Consider the following 18,719-nt stretch of genomic DNA (forward strand, 5'->3'; position numbering starts at 1 on the left):
TAGATGTAAGAAAAATAACATAAAATAAATGAAAAATACCAGTTTAAGGAAAAGTGGCTGATGGATTCAAGAGAAAGAGCGCCACAAAATGAGCAGGCACAATAAATGGTCCTTACGCTATTGATTGAAAGTTTTTTTTTTTTGGGTGTTCTTCTCAGGCATTTTTTTTTTTCAGCATTTGCGTCCGAAGACTTCCGGCATAAGAAGTCAGCCTCATGCTGCCAACGGCCTTGTCAAAGAGGGCGGAGGAGCGGATAGAGGTTCAGGGCACTCTCTTGTCCTCTTTTTTTTTCTTTGGTCATCAGTCTACTGACTGGTTTGATGCGGCCCGCCACGAATTCCTTTCCTGTGCTAACCTCTTCATCTCAGAGTAGCACTTACAACCTACGTCCTCAATTATTTGCTTGACGTATTCCAATCTCTGTCTTCCTCTACAGTTTTTGCCCTCTACAGCTCCCTCTAGTGCCATGGAAGTCATTCCCTCGTGTCTTAGCAGATGTCCTATCATCCTGTCCCTTCTCCTTATCAGTGTTTTCCACATATTCCTTTCCTCTCCGATTCTGCGTAGAACCTCCTCACTCCTTACCTTATCAGTCTACCTAATTTTCAACATTCGTCTATAGTACCACATCTCAAGTCCTTCGATTCTCTTCTGTTCCGGTTTTCCCACAGTCCATTTTTCACTACCATACAATGCTGTACTCCAGACGTACATCCTCTGAAATATCTTCCTCAAATTAAGGCCGGTATTTGATATTAGTAGACTTCTCTTGGCCAGAAATGCCCATTTTGCCATAGCGAGTCTGCTTTTGATGTCCTCCTTGCTCTGTCCGTCATTGGTTATTTTACTGCCTAGGTAGCAGAATTCCTTAACTTCTTTGACTTCGTGACCATCAATCCTGATGTTAAGTTTCTCGCTGTTCTCATTTCTACTACTTCTCATTACCTTCGTCTTTCTTCGATTTACTCTCAAACCATACTGTGTACTCATTAGACTGTTCATTCCGTTCAGCAGATCATTTAATTATTCTTCACTTTCACTCAGGATAGCAATGTCATCAGCGATTCGTATCATTGATATCCTTTCACCTTGTATTTTAATTCCACTCCTGAACCTTTATTTTATTTCCATCATCGCTTCCTCAATGTACAGATTGAAGAGTAGGGGCGAAAGGCTACAGCCTTGCCTTACACCCTTCTTAATACGAGCACTTCGTTCATGATCATCCACTCTTATTATTCCCTCTTGGTTGTTGTACATATTGTATATGACCCGTCTCTCCCTACAGCTTACGCCTACTTTTTCAGAATCTCTAACAGCTTGCACCATTTTATACTGTCGAACGCTTTTTCCAGGTCGACAAATCCTATGAAAGCGTCTTGATTTTTGTTTAGCCTTGCTTCCATTATTAGCAGTAACGTCAGAATTGCCTCTCTCGTCCCTTTACTTTTCCTAAAGCCAAACTGATCGTCACCTAGCGCATTCTCAATTTTCTTTTCCATTCTTCTGTATATTATTCTTGTAAGCAGCTTCGATGCATGAGCTGTTAAGCTCATTGTGCGATAATTCTCGCACTTGCCAGCTCTTGGCGTCTTCGGAATTGTGTGGATGATGCTTTTCCGGAAGTCAGATGGTATATCGCCAGACTCATATATTCTACACACCAACGTGAATACTCGTTTTGTTTCCACTTCCCCCCATGATTTTAGAAATTCTGATGGAATGTTATCTATCCCTTCTGCCTTATTTGACCCTAAGTCCTCCAAAGCTCTTTTAAATTCCGATTGTAATACTGAATCCCCTATCTCTTCTAAATCGAATCCTTTTTCTTCTTCTATCACATCAGACAAATCTTCACCTTCATAGAGGCTTTCAATGTATTCTTTCCACCTATCTGCTCTCTCCTCTGCATTTAACAGTGGAATTCCCGTTGCACTCTTAATGTTACCACCGTTGCTTTTAATGTCACCAAAGGTTGTTTTGACTTTCCTGTATGCTTAGGCTGTACTTCCGACAGTCATATCTTTTTCGATGTCTTCACATTTTTCCTGCAGCCATTTCGTCTTAGGTTGCTGCACTTCCTATATATTTCATTCCTCAGCGACTTGTATTTCTGTATTCCTGATTTTCCCGGAACATGTTTGTACTTCCTCCTTTCATCAATCAACTGAAGTATTTCTTCTGTTACCCATGGTTTCTTCGCAGCTACCTTCTTTGTACCTATGTTTTCCTTCCCAACTTCTGTAATGGCCCTTTTTAGAGATGTCCATTCCTCTTCAACTGTACTGCCTACTGCGCTATTCCGTATTGCTGTATCTATAGCGTCAGAGTACTTCAAACGTATCTCGTCATTCCTTTGTACTTCCGTATCCCACTTCTTTGCGTATTGATTCTTCCTGACTAATGTCTTGAACTTCAGCCTACTCTTCATCACTATTGTCTATATTGTCTGAGTCTATATCTGCTCTTGGGTACGCCTTACAATCAAGTATTTGATTTCGGAATCTCTGTCTGACCATGATGTAATCTAATTGAAATCTTCCCGTATCTCCCGGCCTTTTCCAAGTATACCTCCTCCTCTTGTGATTCTTGAACAGGGTATTCGCTATTACTAGCTGAAACTTGTTACAGAACTCAATGAGTCTTTCTCCTCTTTCATTCCTTGTCCCAAACCCATATTCTCCTGTAACCTTTTCTTCTACTCCTTCCCCTACAACTGCATTCTGAGGCATACCGTGTCAAATTGGGGCGTCAGACCGTCAAAATCCCGCTGGTTGGAGGGGCCTGCCCATGATGCTCCAAACGTTCTCAGTTGAGAGAGATCTGGAGAGCTTACTGGCGAAGACGGGCCTTGGAAAGCACGAAAGCAAGCAGTAGAAACTTCCGGCGTGTGCGGGCGGACGTTATCTTGCTGAAATGTAACCCCAAGATAGGTTGCCAAGAAGGGCAACCAAATGGGATGTAGGATATTGTAGATGTACCGCTATACTGAAAGAGGGCCGCGGATACCAACCAAAGGGGTCCTGCTATGAAATGATATCCGAAACCACCACTCTTTGTTATTGGGCAATATGGCGAGCGGAATTCATGTTGGTATCCCAACGTTGTTCTGTTCGTCTCCAGAGCCAACTTCTCTGGTCATCGGGGCTAATTTCGAAGCGGCATGCACCACTGCTCCAGTCAATGAGCTTGGAGGTAGAATATGACTGACACCATAAGAAACGGTCTTGTTGGTGTACAGACGTCAATCGTAGCTGGTGCAGTGGGTGCCGTGGTCCAAGACCCGTTTCTGAGGGCCGCCTAAAAATGGTCCTTGAGGTCATGCATCAGTTGCATGTCACATTGATGATAATGACGAATCAGAGGCTCCAAATTCCTCTCTCAAGACTGCTCCGTCTCTACGTTGTGGCTTGCGTCCAGGTCGATTGTTTCCTTGTTGAGGCTGTGTTCGACGATGATTCATCCATTGCTGCCAACAGAGTCGAATAGTTTCATCGTTCCTATTGAAATGTTGAGCGATTCGCAGGTTATTCCAAACTGCTTCTTGGAGCCTAACTACACGTCCTCTTTCAAATTCTGACATTTGCGAACACAGTTCACGCATCTGTCTGCGAGGCATAGATACTGTCTAACTCAGTGCACGGAATGAAATTAGCAAAAGCTTTTCGCTTCGGTATGGTTATGTGCCCTGTGTACCATTCTTTCCAGCTGCGTGGTGAAACTGTGCTACAGCGTCACATATCCATTCATCGGCCGCCGATGTTTACTGTTTTGCTATCCCGCCGATAAGTGTATGAATAGCAATTTGTGACGAATTTTTCGTAGCCCCTTCGTGGTGCATTGATTTGTGTGCGTGTATGTATGCTTTACAATGTACTAACGTTTTTCCCAGTACCACTAGCATTCAGAGTATGGGAAACAATTGCAGAAATCTCTGTGCGCACTGTAATTATTTTGCAGTTTTGACACTGGTTCTTATTTGCTTTTTGTTGTTAGCTGTTTTTCGGTTTCTCTCAAGCTTCAACATTTCCGTAACGCTTTCCCACAAACCATTCAAACCTGTGACCACTGGTGCTGCCGTTTCTTGTGAGCTCTGAATGTCAGGTGTTGCTGCAATTTGGTATGGTTTCTACATAGTTGAGTATATTCTAGGATTTGTGTGTGTATTGTGTATTAAACCTGGGACCTAGAAACGGCGGAGAGGCTTTGTCCAGCCATAGTGCTTAGTGGTTCACAACCCCAAAATTGGCCACAGCAGTCCACCTACCCCACCGCCGCCCCACACCGAACCCAGAGTTATTGTGGGGTTCGGCCCCCAGTGGACCGCTCCCCAACCTTCCCCCCCCCCCCCCCGGAACGTCTCATACCAGACGTGTGTGCCGGCCAGTGTGGCCGTGCGGTTCTAGGCGCTTCAGTCTGGAATCGCGTGACTGCTACGGTCGCAGGTTCGAATCCTGCGTCGGGCATGGATGTGTGTGATATCTTTAGGTTAGTTAGGTTTAAGTAGTTCTAAGTTCTAGGGGACTGATGACCATAGATGTTAAGTCCCATAGTGCTCAGAGCCATTTGAACCAGACGAGTGTAGCCCCAAATGTTGGTAATCATTGTGTACACATATGTGGAGATAGTGTTTGCTCAACAATCGCCGACATAGTGTAATTGAGGCGGAATAAGGGGAACCAGCATTCGTTGAGGCAGAAGGAAAACTGCCTTAAAAACCATCCACAGGCTGACGGGCACACCGGACTGACCTCGACAGTAATCTGCCGGGTGGATTCGTGCTCGGGACCAGCACACCTTCCCGCTCGGGAAGCAGCCCGTTAGACCGTGCGGCTAGCAGGGCTGGCATATTCTAGGATTAGTGCGTGTATAAGCTTATTTTTTGTAAATTGATTGCTTTTTCACAGCGTCTCACGAATGAACCGAAGTCTTCCACCCGATGCACAAACGATTAAGCCGATGAGATAGTTTGACTTCATGAACTTGGTATCTGTGTGATTTCAGAAAGTCGAGTTGTACTCCACTTGTATTGTAGTCAAAAGATACATCATCTTCGTTTTTGTGAGGGTTCTGTTTTTCACAGAGTACTTCATTGTAGGTTACTGTACCATCTCCATAAAGATATTAGGTTAAGGTTTGTATTGTCTTCCGGGACTTTACTGAACTATGCTTTCATGAAGCATGCTTGACGTTGCCGCAACATCAGGAAATGCTTTTCCATACGAGATAACGTTCGCGTCCTTACTGTGAAAGCTTCGATCTACATACATATTTCGTTTCATTCCACATTTGATTGACGTTTGGTTAATAAGTTATGGATAGGTACTGCGTCAAATGCATTTTGAAAAACTAGAAAGACTGCGCATACGTTGATAAATGGTAGCCTTATCTTTTGGCTTTCATAACGTGATACGACGAAGCAGCATTGAAGCAAATACTTATGTCAGTCATATACGGAGTTGTGTTAAGTTCACACTGAGTTTCTTAGACCTTCTTTGTAAAGGATAATTTGAAAACAGAATACAGCATTTTGCTTCACCTTTTATGATCATCTGTGCACAGTTGTGTACATTGACTTTTACTGTATCTTAGTTGCAACAGAAATATATTTCACGATAAAACCGAAACTTGAGGTACAACTTGGTGAATGATCGATCTTTTAATCATGCGCAAGTGCTGCCAGCTCTTGGGAAACAGTATGAAAATATCAGCAAATCAACTTAACAGTAACGCAGCAGCTCGTTACCACCAGAATACATAAAGTACTTAGTTCGCTGTATTCCACAGTTTAATTAAATACCGTTACCGTTATTTCGGATGTTATAATTTTACTATTTATGACGATAAAGAATATTTTGTAATTAGTTAGTTTTGTCCATAATATGAAGGCAAGGGTGCAAAGTATGTTTTGAAAATAGGTACACATTTTAGTATAAGTCATGCACCTCAGATCGTTAAAAATCACCAAGGAGCATTACCACATAAAGAAATATTTTTCTTCCTCCAGAAAAAATTTGAGTCTGAAAGGATTAATAGCACCAGCTGCATTTCTTTTTGTATGTCCATCCAACCATGGTGCTTGAAGACACAACATCGTTGTCACTGTCTACGGAAACCAGTTCGTAGATGATGGCCACTGATGGAATTGTGTATACGATCGGCGTCAATTAAGGCCGCTGTTTCATTTTATTACAGTTTCATTTCCTGTTAAATCCTTGAGTGCCTTGACACTGCCTTTGGTGCCGCACACTGCCTTTAACTGTGATCAGAATTTCTTTGCAGTTTGTACAAGGACGTTCAATGACATTCTGCTATGGTAGTCTTTGATGGCCCTACATAATTCCCTTTTGACACCTAAACGCATTTTATTCAGCATCTCTATTTCATTAATCTTAAATTGTGCCATATCGAACGGCACGCTTGTTTTCCCCGCCTCCAGCGTCGCGCGTCGTGCTGCAGCCGCGAGAGCGCGGACGGTGCGTGCATGTCATTTTCAAGAGCGCCGCCATGACCGTGATGGTCACAAGAAGAGCATAGTCCGACTACACTTGCTCAAAGTTCACACTCCACGTACTGGAGCTAGTTTGCTCCTACCAGAGCGCTCAACATTACGCCCGAAACGTTCGCCCACAACAATTGGTCACTTTGTCCGACGTCTTTGGTTCTGGCCCTTTTATTTCGTGTTTCACCACACATGATAGCCACACACACACACACACATACACACACACACATACACACAACGATGCTAAAGATATACACGCGTTTCATACGCGCACTAAGCAAAGTACTAGACGTGATTCAACGTCACATTCACAGTTATTATAACCACATAGATCGGCTTACATTCCCCATTTTTCGCACGGTATTAAGTGAAACCCAATTTTTGAAGGCTGAAATTTATCGTAGCTACTGGGGTAGGACATTCATAAACATTACACTTTCGCACAACATGTCAGAGCACAGTCGTTAGCGCATTGGCCGGTCCTGTAGAAGACCGTACTTTCTGATCTCTTGAAATCCAAAAATTTTTCTTTTTTTTAAATTTGTAACTCTAATCAAAAGACCCATTATTATTATTATTTTACGAGTATTAATTAATTTAAAAGTAGTTATTATAAAATTTCCAGTATTCGGCTGCGTCATTTTCGTTATCGTATTGACCTATTTCTTTGTTCTTATTTTTCCTTGCTCTCATTGTTTTTTCTTTTTTTTTTTCTTTTCTTTTCCCTTGAGAATCTGTCTGCGTCGCCTGTATCCTACAGTCAAGTGCCAACCAGAGCTGCTCCTCGGTGGGTAAATCGGCAGTTCGAGTACCGCAGTTCAGTCATTGGTCACCGAAAACGAGTTGTCGACAGAGCACCTCGCATATCCGTCAAACATCGTTGCGGCCGCTTTTAACGTTGTTCCGCATCACGCATCAATAGCATTTGTAAAGTGGGCCACGTAGCCGAGCCGTAGCCGGCTGCAGATGTGGCGACACTGTAGCGGCAAGTGACAGACGTCAATTGGAAGCAATTTTAGTGGAACTATAGCCAAAGTGCCGGTGAGTCTCGCTCGCTTGTGTCTTTCGGCTAGGGCGCGTTGAGTGGGGACAGCTGACGTTACGCCGCGTGTGGAGCGTTCGCGGCGACAGCTGTCGAATCGGCACGAGACGACGAGTTACCGTGCTATCCGATATTCCTGCATTCACGTAACGTAGCGCCTGTCTTCACTTGTTGCGACAATGTTCAGGTATTTACGGCATTTAGTTGAGCATGAGTGGAAGTGAAGCCACGTCTATAATCGGACATCGTACAAGGTCAGCAGTCACTAAAAGAAACTATTTTCAGTAAACTAGCTGAGCGAACGTACTATTTACTGAATAGTCTGGGAGTAAGAAAAAGTAGTTGTAGTTGCGAAAAATTTCAGGTTAGCTCTTCTATGATTACTAAAAGTCTATAAAATATACCGTACAAATTCCAGACATGATACTACTGCATTGGTCGATTCACTTCTCTATTTTATAAGTATTGGTTCTTGATGACAATTGATGTGACAGCTGACTTAACGAGAATTGTTCTCATTTAATATACGAGTACATTAATCTTGTTTATTGTGACGTTTTCATGAAGTTGTGGAAAGAGATACTCATCTTCCCATTGCCGATGTCCAGTGCAAGAATGAAGGTTGTGGACCTCTACCTGTCTATGAGACAAGCATATACGGAGCGGTAAGACTTAAGTTTAAAGAAGGCAGCTGCAGCTTTCAGTGCTGATAAACTGGTGGATAGAGAGATATGAGTTCTCCTGTGCTCAAATGATCCCCGAGATTTTAATATACACTGCTGGCCACCGTAAATGCAACACCCAGAAGGAAGCATCCGAATCAAGTGAAATTTACACCATGAGTTTGCAGCGATGAGATATGCAACTGATTAGAATTTCAGCGCAGACGCACATCACGCGCGCCTGTGGCGCCACCTCATAGCGCCATTTAAGGCTTGGCGATTTCGACGAGTGTACGTTCGGCACGTGTGTTTACCTTGTGGTTGTTTCACAAGACGATCAGTTATGCCTCGTAGACAACAGCGAACATCTTTTGATCGAGTATCCGAGTTCGACAGAGGAAGGATAGTGGCTTACCGAGATCGTGGATTATCATACAGAGAAATCGCTAGTCGTGTTGGACGAAACCAAACAACTGTAATGCGGATATGTGACCGTTGGATGCAGGAGGGTACGACGGACCGACGTGGTCGATCGCATTCACCTCGGTGCAGCACTGCACGTACTGATAGGACAATTGTGCGCATGGCAGTGACGGATCGCTCAGTGACATCCCGAACCATAGCACAGCACATTGCGTCTGTAACGCATCATCCAGTGTCTGCGCGTACCATTAGACGCCGTTTACAGCAGAGTGGTCTGTCCGCAAGACGTCCATTGCTTCGTCTACCATTGACGCAGAACCACAGACGTCTCCGTCACCAATGGTGTGATGACAGACGGGTGTGGACGTTGTCTTTACTGACGAGGCACGCTTCTGTCTGCAGCACCACGATGGTCGGATTCGAGTGTGGAGACACCGTGGAGAGAGGATGCTGGACAGCTGCATTATGCACCGCCACACTGGTCTTGCACCGGGTATTATGGTATGGGGAGGTATTGGATATTACTCTCGCACGCCTCTAGTACGCATTTCCGGTACTTTAAATACACTCCTGGAAATTGAAATAAGAACACCGTGAATTCATTGTCCCAGGAAGGGGACACTTTATTGACACATTCCTGGGGTCAGATACATCATATGATCACACTGACAGAACCACAGGCACATAGACACAGGCAACAGAGCATGCACAATGCCGGCACTAGTACAGTGTATATCCACCTTTCGCAGCAATGCAGGCTGATATTCTCCCATAGAGTCGATCGTAGAGATGCTGGATGTAGTCCTGTGGAACGGCTTGCCATGCCTTTCCACCTGGCGCCTCAGTTGGACCAGCGTTCGTGCTGGACGTGCAGACAGCGTGAGACGACGCTTCATCCAGTCCCAAACATGCTCAATGGGGGACAGATCCGGAGATCTTGCTGGCCAGGGTAGTTGACTTACACCTTCTAGAGCACGTTGGGTGGCACGGGATACATGCGGACGTGCATTGTCCTGTTGGAACAGCAAGTTCCCTTGCCGGTCTAGGAATGGTAGAACGATGGGTTCGATGACGGTTTGGATGTACCGTGCACTATTCAGTGTCCCCTCGACGATCACCAGTGGTGTACGGCCAGTGTAGGAGATCGCTCCCCACACCATGATGCCGGGTGTTGGCCCTGTGTGCCTCGGTCGTATGCAGTCCTGATTGTGGCGCTCACCTGCACGGCGCCAAACACGCATACGACCATCATTGGCACCAAGGCAGAAGCGACTCTCATCGCTGAAGACGACACGTCTCCATTCGTCCCTCCATTCACGCCTGTCGCGACACCACTGGAGGCGGGCTGCACGATGTTGGGGCGTGAGCGGAAGACGGCCTAACGGTGTGCGGGACCGTAGCCCAGCTTCATGGAGACGGTTGCGAATGGTCCTCGCCGATACCCCAGGAGCAACAGTGTCCCTAATTTGCTGGGAAGTGGCGGTGCGGTCCCCTACGGCACTGCGTAGGATCCTACGGTCTTGGCGTGCATCCGTGCGTCGCTGCGGTCCGGTCCCAGGTCGACGGGCACGTGCACCTTCCGCCGACCACTGGCGACAACATCGATGTACTGTGGAGACCTCACGCCCCACGTGTTGAGCAATTCGGCGGTACGTTCACCCGGCCTCCCGCATGCCCACTATACGCCCTCGCTCAAAGTCCGTCAACTGCACATACGGTTCACGTCCACGCTGTCGCGGCATGCTACTAGTGTTAAAGACTGCGATGGAGCTCCGTATGCCACGGCAGACTGGCTGACACTGACGGCGGCGGTGCACAAATGCTGCGCAGCTAGCGCCATTCGACGGCCAACACCGCGGTTCCTGGTGTGTCCGCTGTGCCGTGCGCGTGATCATAACTTGTACAGCCCTCTCGCAGGGAGCAAGTATGGTGGGTCTGACACACCGGTGTCAATGTGTTCCTTTTTCCATTTCCAGGAGTGTAGCTGGCGCTACATATCCGAGGAGCTGGAGCCAGTTGTCCTTCCTTACCTTCAGGGCTCGGCCACAGCCATATTTCAACAGGATAATGCGCTACCACACGTGGCACGCATTGTCCAAAGGTTCTTCGTCAATAACCAGATTGATTTGCTTCCCTGGCCGGCTCGCTCTCCGGATCTTTCGCCGATAGAAAACATGTGGTCCATGGTTGCTCAACGAGTGACCCAGATTACATCCCCAGCTGCCACACCAGATGATCTTTGGCAACGTGTGGAAGCTGCTTGGGCTGCTGTACCCCAGGAACACATCAAACGTCTCTTTGTCTCAATGCCGAGACGTGTGGCAGCGGTGATCTCCAACAATGGCGGCTACACTGGCTACTGATTCTGGCAGGAACCACGTCACAGACGTCTGTAAACGTAATCATTTGATACTTGGTCAACATGTTATCTACAAAATAAAACTACCTCTTGTCTTTCTTGATGTTGCATTTACGGTGGCCAGCAGTGTAATAACTGATGACCTCGATGTTGAGCGCCCATAAACCTCAACACACACACGCACACACAGCAGTGTAATAAGTGGAGAAGGGTTCAGTCAAGAAGTCGTAAATATAGGAGTGAAATGTGGACTGCTCACCGCCGAAATTCTACCTTGTGTACCGAGGCACATCAAAGACATTGCTGACCAGATCAGGAGCGGGCTTATACCTGAAGTGAAAGAGGCACTATCTAAAAAACAATGTGCAGTGACGTGTGACCTCTGGAGCTAGCGGAAGAACAACTACCTAACTGTTACGTCATTTTGTATCGATGAGTCGACGCACACACGGAGAACGAAAAATAATAGTACGCCAACTACGAAGTTCCTCTATGTTGCAAAGACTAGCGAAAATACGAGCATAATTAGAAAAATGTAAGAACAGATGGAAGAACTATTTCTGTCGATAACTGGTAAAAAGTTACTCTTCTCGCGGATCAGGAGGCTACCGTTAAGACATGTCTCCCATGTGTGTTACACTGTATCAGTACAGCACTGTGGCACAATTGCAAAGAAATGTTTTTAAGGGATTAAATTCCTGCCGAATATAAATCCACCCTAGGTGGTTGTAAGTTGTTAGGGTTTATCAAGGCGTCGGTCTCAGATGCTAGATTACGGAAGACATTGAATCAGGACGTTGAAACTAATTGAAACAGTGTGCATATAAGGCTACGAAGGCTACAGTCATTTCACACGCCAAAAGACCAAATAGCGATCGGTCTGCGTGAATCCAGCAAATACGAGGCGATAAAGTCTTATCACAGTGCAACTATGGAAAGCTTTATGGAGTTTCAGCAGGTTTTTCAGTGAGGCCACAGATGATCTGGAAGGCGAAAATGAGCCAACGCCACCATTTGTAGCGCCGCGCATCAATCGCTGCCAAAGTGCGGCGACGTTCACCTTTCAAGGAATTGTCACTGCTACATGAAGAAAAGTAAACTCCTTCCTAACAGGCCATGAAGGCCCAACGGTATCGACCGGCCACCGCGTCACCCACAGCCCGCAGGCGTCACTGGATGCGGATATAGAGGGGCATGTGGTCAGCACACCGCCCTCCTGGCCGTATGTTAGTTTCCGAGACCGGAACTACATGAAGAGGAAAGAGAAATTTCACAAAATATTTGGCAAACATGAACGAAGTAATTGTGGCCAAAGTGAAGAAAGATTTAATAATGCCTCCTCCTACAACAAAATTCAAAAACCGGTGATCATCTATACCAGAATCGAGAGAAAGACTAGAGAAATATACGAGTACTAACATGGTGAGTCCGCACGATGAGCCGGCCAGTCCACTTTCATGGTGGAAGACAAATCCTGATACACTTCCTAAACTCAGTCAACTCAACAAAAAGTTTATTGTTATATGGATTTTCAAAGGCGCTCTGTGATGTTGATTGTTATTAGATTTACATCAAATGATTTACCTCTTACCAGTCAGGCAACGTTAACGGCAAACGTTTTTTTACCACCTAGAGATGATGTTCTTTAAACGGTAGAGGAAATTTTAATCAAATATATTTAATATCATCTAGATTAAACCAGCCATCAATATAAAGAAAAAGGCGTTAAGATTGGTCCAACTGTTTGGGAGCTAAGATGCCACTGACAGACTTACAGGCAGATAAATGCGTCCAACATTAAAAACATAATACGTTTTACGTCAGGGGTTGAGATGCTTATAAGTTCGCCTGATGACCAGTTGCTACTCAGTTCACCATTATCTGTGATAGTAAAGACAGTTCCTCTTCCAGTGCCTGCGAAAATACATTAGGCCATAGCCTCTGTCTTCAAACGTGTTCTTCTGTATATCTATTACAGAAGCTAAAATCCTGTCTATAGTTGAATGAACAGCTTAGAAAAACAGAGATGCCGTCTCCGTTATTTTCACACTCTTCAGTGCCGTGTTTGATGCTAACGCTCCTTGTTATAAAGAAAACAAGCTGTATCGATTCATCAAATATAAAACAATAGTGAAATAATGTTTTAGTTAAATAGATAAGAAGAAGCAGTCACAAGGAAAATAAAAAACGAACAAACTTCAAACTATTTTTTCCTTTCTTCATGAGTCTTACTCCCGTCGACGGCAAATGTACTTAGAAACGATCTTGTAGGCCTACTACTTAGCCTAGCTTAACCTGACTTATTCTAGTGAGAATCACATCCATGTCAGAGAGGTGACTCGATTCCACAACGGATATGGCCTTGCCACCAGAGGCGTGATGCCTTAGCACGCGCAGGCTTTCCCGCCGGCTTAACGTTGATTCCATACTTTCTTGTAACCCCTAGGGGCAGGAACAAATATGCCTTTCCAACACAGCAATCTCTTTAGAACTCTTGAGAAAGAAGCCCATGCACATGGGAACGAAAATATTTCTAAGAAAAAGCCCTTGAGGAGCATGCACATGTACATACACACAACGATGACCATTGGAGACCACGGCAGGCGCAAAGGCAGCAAGAGAGTTTATTTGGATAAGCTGAGGGCTAGTGGGTAACTGAGACACGAAATCATTTGTCTCTTCACATTGGCAACTGTCTTTAGTCGTAGTAATTTTACATTATATCGAACTGTTTTATGAATTTCGTTATCCCAGTTCAACGTCAGTGTTTGTGTTGTTGTGGTCTTCAGTCCTGAGAATGGTTTGATGCAGCTCTCCATGTTGCTCTATCCTGTGCAAGATTCATCATGTCCCATTACCTACTGCAACCTACATCCTTCTGAATCTGCTTAGCGTATTCATCTCTTGGTCTCCCTCTACGATTTTTACCCTCCACGCTGCCCTTCAATACTAAATTGGTGATCCCTTGATGCCTCAGAACATGTCCTACCAACCGAACCCTTGTGCCACGAACTCCTCTTCTACGCATTTCTATTCCTCATCATTAGTTATGTGATCTACCCATCAAATTTTCAGCATTCTTCTGTAGCACCGCATTTCGAAAGCTTCTATTTTCTTCTTGTCCAATCTATTTATCGTCCATGTTTCACTTTCACACATGGCTACACTCCATACAAATACTTTCAGAAACGACTTCCTGACACTTAAATCAATACTCGATGTTAAGACATTTCTCTTCTTCAGAAACGCTTTCCTTGCCATTGCCAGTCTACATTTTATATCCTCTCTACTTCGACCATTATCAGTTATTTTGCTCCTCAGATAGCAAAACTTCTTTACAACTTTAAGTGTCTAATTTCCTAATCTGATTCCCTCAGCATCACCCCACTTAATTCGACTACATTTCATTATCCTCATTCTGCTCTTGTTCATGTTCATCTTATATTTCGCTTTCAAGACACTGTCCATTCTGTTCAATTGCTCTTCCAAGTCCTTTGGTATCTCTGACAGAATGAGAATGTCATCGGCGAACCTCAAATGTTTTATATCTTCTCCGTGGATTATAATACCTACTCCGAATTTTTCTTTTGTTTCCTTTACTGCTTGCTCAATATATAGATAGAATAGCATCGGGGAGAGGCTACAACTCTGTCTAACCCCCTTCCTTTACACTTCTTCCCTTTCATTTCCCTCGACTCTTATTACTGTCATTTGGTTTCTGTACAAATTGTCAATAGCCTTTCGCTCCCTGTATTTTACCCCTGCCACCTTCAGAATTTGAAAGAGAGTATTCCAGTCACCATTGTCAAAACTTTTCTGTGAGTCTACAAATGCTTTAAGCGTAGGTTTGCTTTTCCTTCATCTATCTTTTAAGATAAGTCGTTGGGTTAGTATTGCCTCACTTGTTCCAATATTTCTACGGAATCCAAACTGATCTTCCCTGAAGTCGGCTTCTACCATTTTTTCCATTCGTCTGTAAAGAATCGCGTTAGTATTTTGCTTCTGTGACTTATTAAACTGATAGTTCGATAATTTTGACATCTGTCAGCACCTGCTTTCTTTGGGATTGGAATTATTATGTTCTTCTTGAAGTCTGAGGGTATTTCGCCTGTCTCATACATCTTGCTCACCAGATGGTAGAGTTTTGTCAGGACTGGCTCTCCCAAGGCTGTCAATAGTTCTAATGGAATGTTGTCTACTCCCGGGGCCTTGTTCAAAAATGGCTCTGAGCACTATGGGACTTAACAGCTATGGTCATCAGTCCCCTAGAACTTAGAACTACTTAAACCTAACTAACCTAAGGACAGCACACAACACCCAGCCATCACGAGGCAGAGAAAACCCTGACCCCGCCGGGAATCGAACCCGGGAACCCGGGCGTGGGAAGCGAGAACGCTACCGCACGACCACGAGATGCGGGCCGGGGGCCTTGTTTCGACTCAGTTCTTTCAGTGCTCAGTCAAACTCTGTACGCAGTATCATATCTCCCATTTCATCGTCGTCTACATCCTCTTCCATTGCCATAATATTGTCCTCTAGTACATAGCCCTTGCATAGACCCTCTATATACTCCTTCCACCTTCCTGCTTTCCCTTCTTGACTTGAAACTGGGTTTCCATCTGAGCTGTAGATATTCATGAAAGTGGTTCTCTTTTCTCCGAAGGTCTCTTTAATTTTCCTGTAGGCAGTATCTATCTTACCCCTCGTGAGACAAGCCTCAACAACTTTACATTTCTCCTCTAGCCATCCCTGCTTAGCTATTTTGCACTTCCTGTCGATCTCATTTTTTTAGACGTTTGTATTCCTTTTGCCTGCTTCCTTTACTGCATTTTAATATTTTCTCCTTTCATCAATTAAATTCAATATTTCTTCTGTTACCCAAGGATTTCTACTAGCCATTGTCTTTTTACTTACTTGATCCTCTGCGGCCTTCACTATTTAATCTCTCAATGCTACCCGTTCTTCTTCTACTGTATTTCTTTTCCTCGTATTTATCAAACGTTCCTTAATAATCTTTCTTAAACTCTCCACAACCTCTGGTTCTTTCAGTTTATTCAGGTTCCATCCCCTTAAGTTCCTACCTTTTTTTCAATTTCTTATGTTAATCTATAGTTCATAACCAATAAATTGTGGTCAGAGTCCACATGCACCTGGAAATGTCTTACAATTTAAAACCTGGTTACTAAATCTCTGTCTTACCATTATATAATCTATCTCATACCTTCTAGTATCTCCAGGTTTCTTCCATGTATACAACCTTCTTTCATGATTCTTGAACCAAGTGTCAGCTATTATTAAGTTATGCTCTGTGCAAAATTCTACCAGGCGGCTTCCTCTTTCATTCCTTACCCCCAATCCATATTCACCTACTACTTTTCCTTCTCTCCCTTTTCCTACTGTCGAATTCCAGTCACCCATGACTAATAAATTTTCGTCTCCCTTCACTATCTGAATAATTTCTTTTATCTCAACATACATTTCATCAATTTCTTCGTCATCGGCAGAGCTAGTTGACATATAAACTTGTACTACTGTGGCAGGCGTGGTATTCGTGTCTATCTTGGCTACAATAATGCGTTCACTATGCTGTTCGTAGTAGCTTACCCGCACTCCTATTATTTTATTAATTATTAAACATATTCCTGCAAAATCCCTATTTGATCTTGTATTTATAAATAAATGAATAAATTGAGTTCATGGTCCAGAGAAGTTTCGGAGGTAAGACAAGGCTGCAACCTGTCTCCACTGTTGTCCAAATTGTTTATGGATCATACGTTAAAAACAATAGACTGGATGGGTGAGATTAAGATGTGTGAACACAAAATAAGCAGTCTAGCATAATCGGATGACTTAGTTGTGATGGTAGATTCGATTGAAGGTTTGCAAAGTAATATTTCAGAGGTAGCTCAGATATGTAAGGACTATGGTATGAAGATTAGCATCTCCAAAACGAAAGTAATGTCAGTGGGAAAGGGATATAAACGGACTGAGTGCCAAATAGGAGGAACAAAGTTATAAGAGGTGGACTGTTTCAAGTACTTAGGATGCATATTCTCACAGGATGGCCACATAGTGAAAGAACTGGAAACGAGGTGTAGCAAAGCTAATGCAGAAAGCGCTCAGCCACGATCTACTCTCTTCTGCAAGAAGGAAGTCAGTACCAAGACTAAGTTATCTGGGCACCGTTCAATCTTTCGACCAACTTTGTTGTATGGGATCGAAAGCTGGAAGGATTCAGGGTACCTTATCAATAAGGTTGAGGTTAGGGATATGGAAGTAGCTAGGATGATTGCAGGTACTAGTAGATGCGAACAACGGCAGGAGGGTGTCCACAATGAGGAAATCAAAGAAAAACTGGGAATGGACTGTATAGATGTAGCAGTCAAGGCGAACAGGCTTAGATGGTGGGGTCATGTTACACTCATGGGAGAAGCAAGGTTACCCAAGAGACTCATGGGTTCAGCAGTAGAGGGTAGGAGAAGTCGGAGTAGACCAAGGAGAAGGTATCTGGATTCGGTTAAGAATGATTTTTAGGTAATAGGCTTTACATCAGGAGAGGCAGCAATGTTAGCACTGAATAGGGGATCGTGGAGGAATTTTATAAGTGGCACTATGCTCCAGACTGATCGCTGAGAGGCATAATCAGTCTTAAATGATGATGATGATGATAATGATGATTTATAACACTGTATTCACCTGACGAAACGTCTTGTTCCTGCTGCCACCGAGCTTCTCTAATTCCCACTATATCTAACTTTAGCCTATGCATTTCCCTTTTTAAATTTTCTAACCTACCTGCCCGATTAAGGGATCTGACATTCCACGCTCCGATCCGTAGAACGCCAGTTTTCTTTCTCCTGATAACGACGTTCTCTTGAGTAGTCCTTGCCCAGAGATCCGAATAGGAGACTTTTTCCCTCCGGAAAATTTTACCCAAGAAGACGCCATCATAATTTCATCACACAGTAATGATGATTGCCCCGGGAAAAAATACGGCTGTAGTTTCCCCTTCTAGTTTACCCTTGCTTTCAGCCATTCGCTGTACCAGCACATCAAGGCCGTTTTGGTTAGTGTTACAAGGCCAGATCAGTCATTCACCCAGACTGTTGCCCTGCAACTACTAAAAAGCTGCAGCCCCTCTTCAGGAACCACGCGTTTGTCTTGTCTCTCAACAGATACCCCTCCGTTGTGGTTGCACTTACGGTAGGTTGTCTGTATCGCTGAGGCAGGTGTCTCCCCACCAACAGCAAGGTCCATGGATCATGGAAGTTGGGGGGGGGGGGTCAGTATAGCAGGTTGTATCACTTCTGATTTTGTCTCTCGATATATTTCTTAGTTATATAAAAGTGTGTTCTCATAAGCATATCTCAAGGATTTCACAAAGTGCCAGCGATACTATTGTAGGCGTATGTCATACAGGTGTGAAAAATCTGGCGCTGTGTTCAGGGCTGGCCATGCGCGCTACTGTCGGAGACGTGCGCCAGCCGGAGGTGCTGAGTCGCCTCGCTTCCGAGACAGCTCTATCCGCACGGGGACTCTCTGCAACGGCTGTCTCGCTAGGTGCTCCGAGTGACGACAACGAGCAGGGTGTTTTACGGCCTCTAGCTGCAAGCGCAGTAGGCGTTACAGTCAGTCAACCGTATCAAGTAGAATCGGCAACATCTTCCGAAGACTAGCTCCGTCGCCTCTGTGGAAGCGGAAGACGAGCCTCCCTCTCATCGTTTTTC

This window comes from Schistocerca cancellata, chromosome 6, assembly GCF_023864275.1.
Source record: "Schistocerca cancellata isolate TAMUIC-IGC-003103 chromosome 6, iqSchCanc2.1, whole genome shotgun sequence".
In the NCBI taxonomy this organism is placed as follows: domain Eukaryota; kingdom Metazoa; phylum Arthropoda; class Insecta; order Orthoptera; family Acrididae; genus Schistocerca; species Schistocerca cancellata.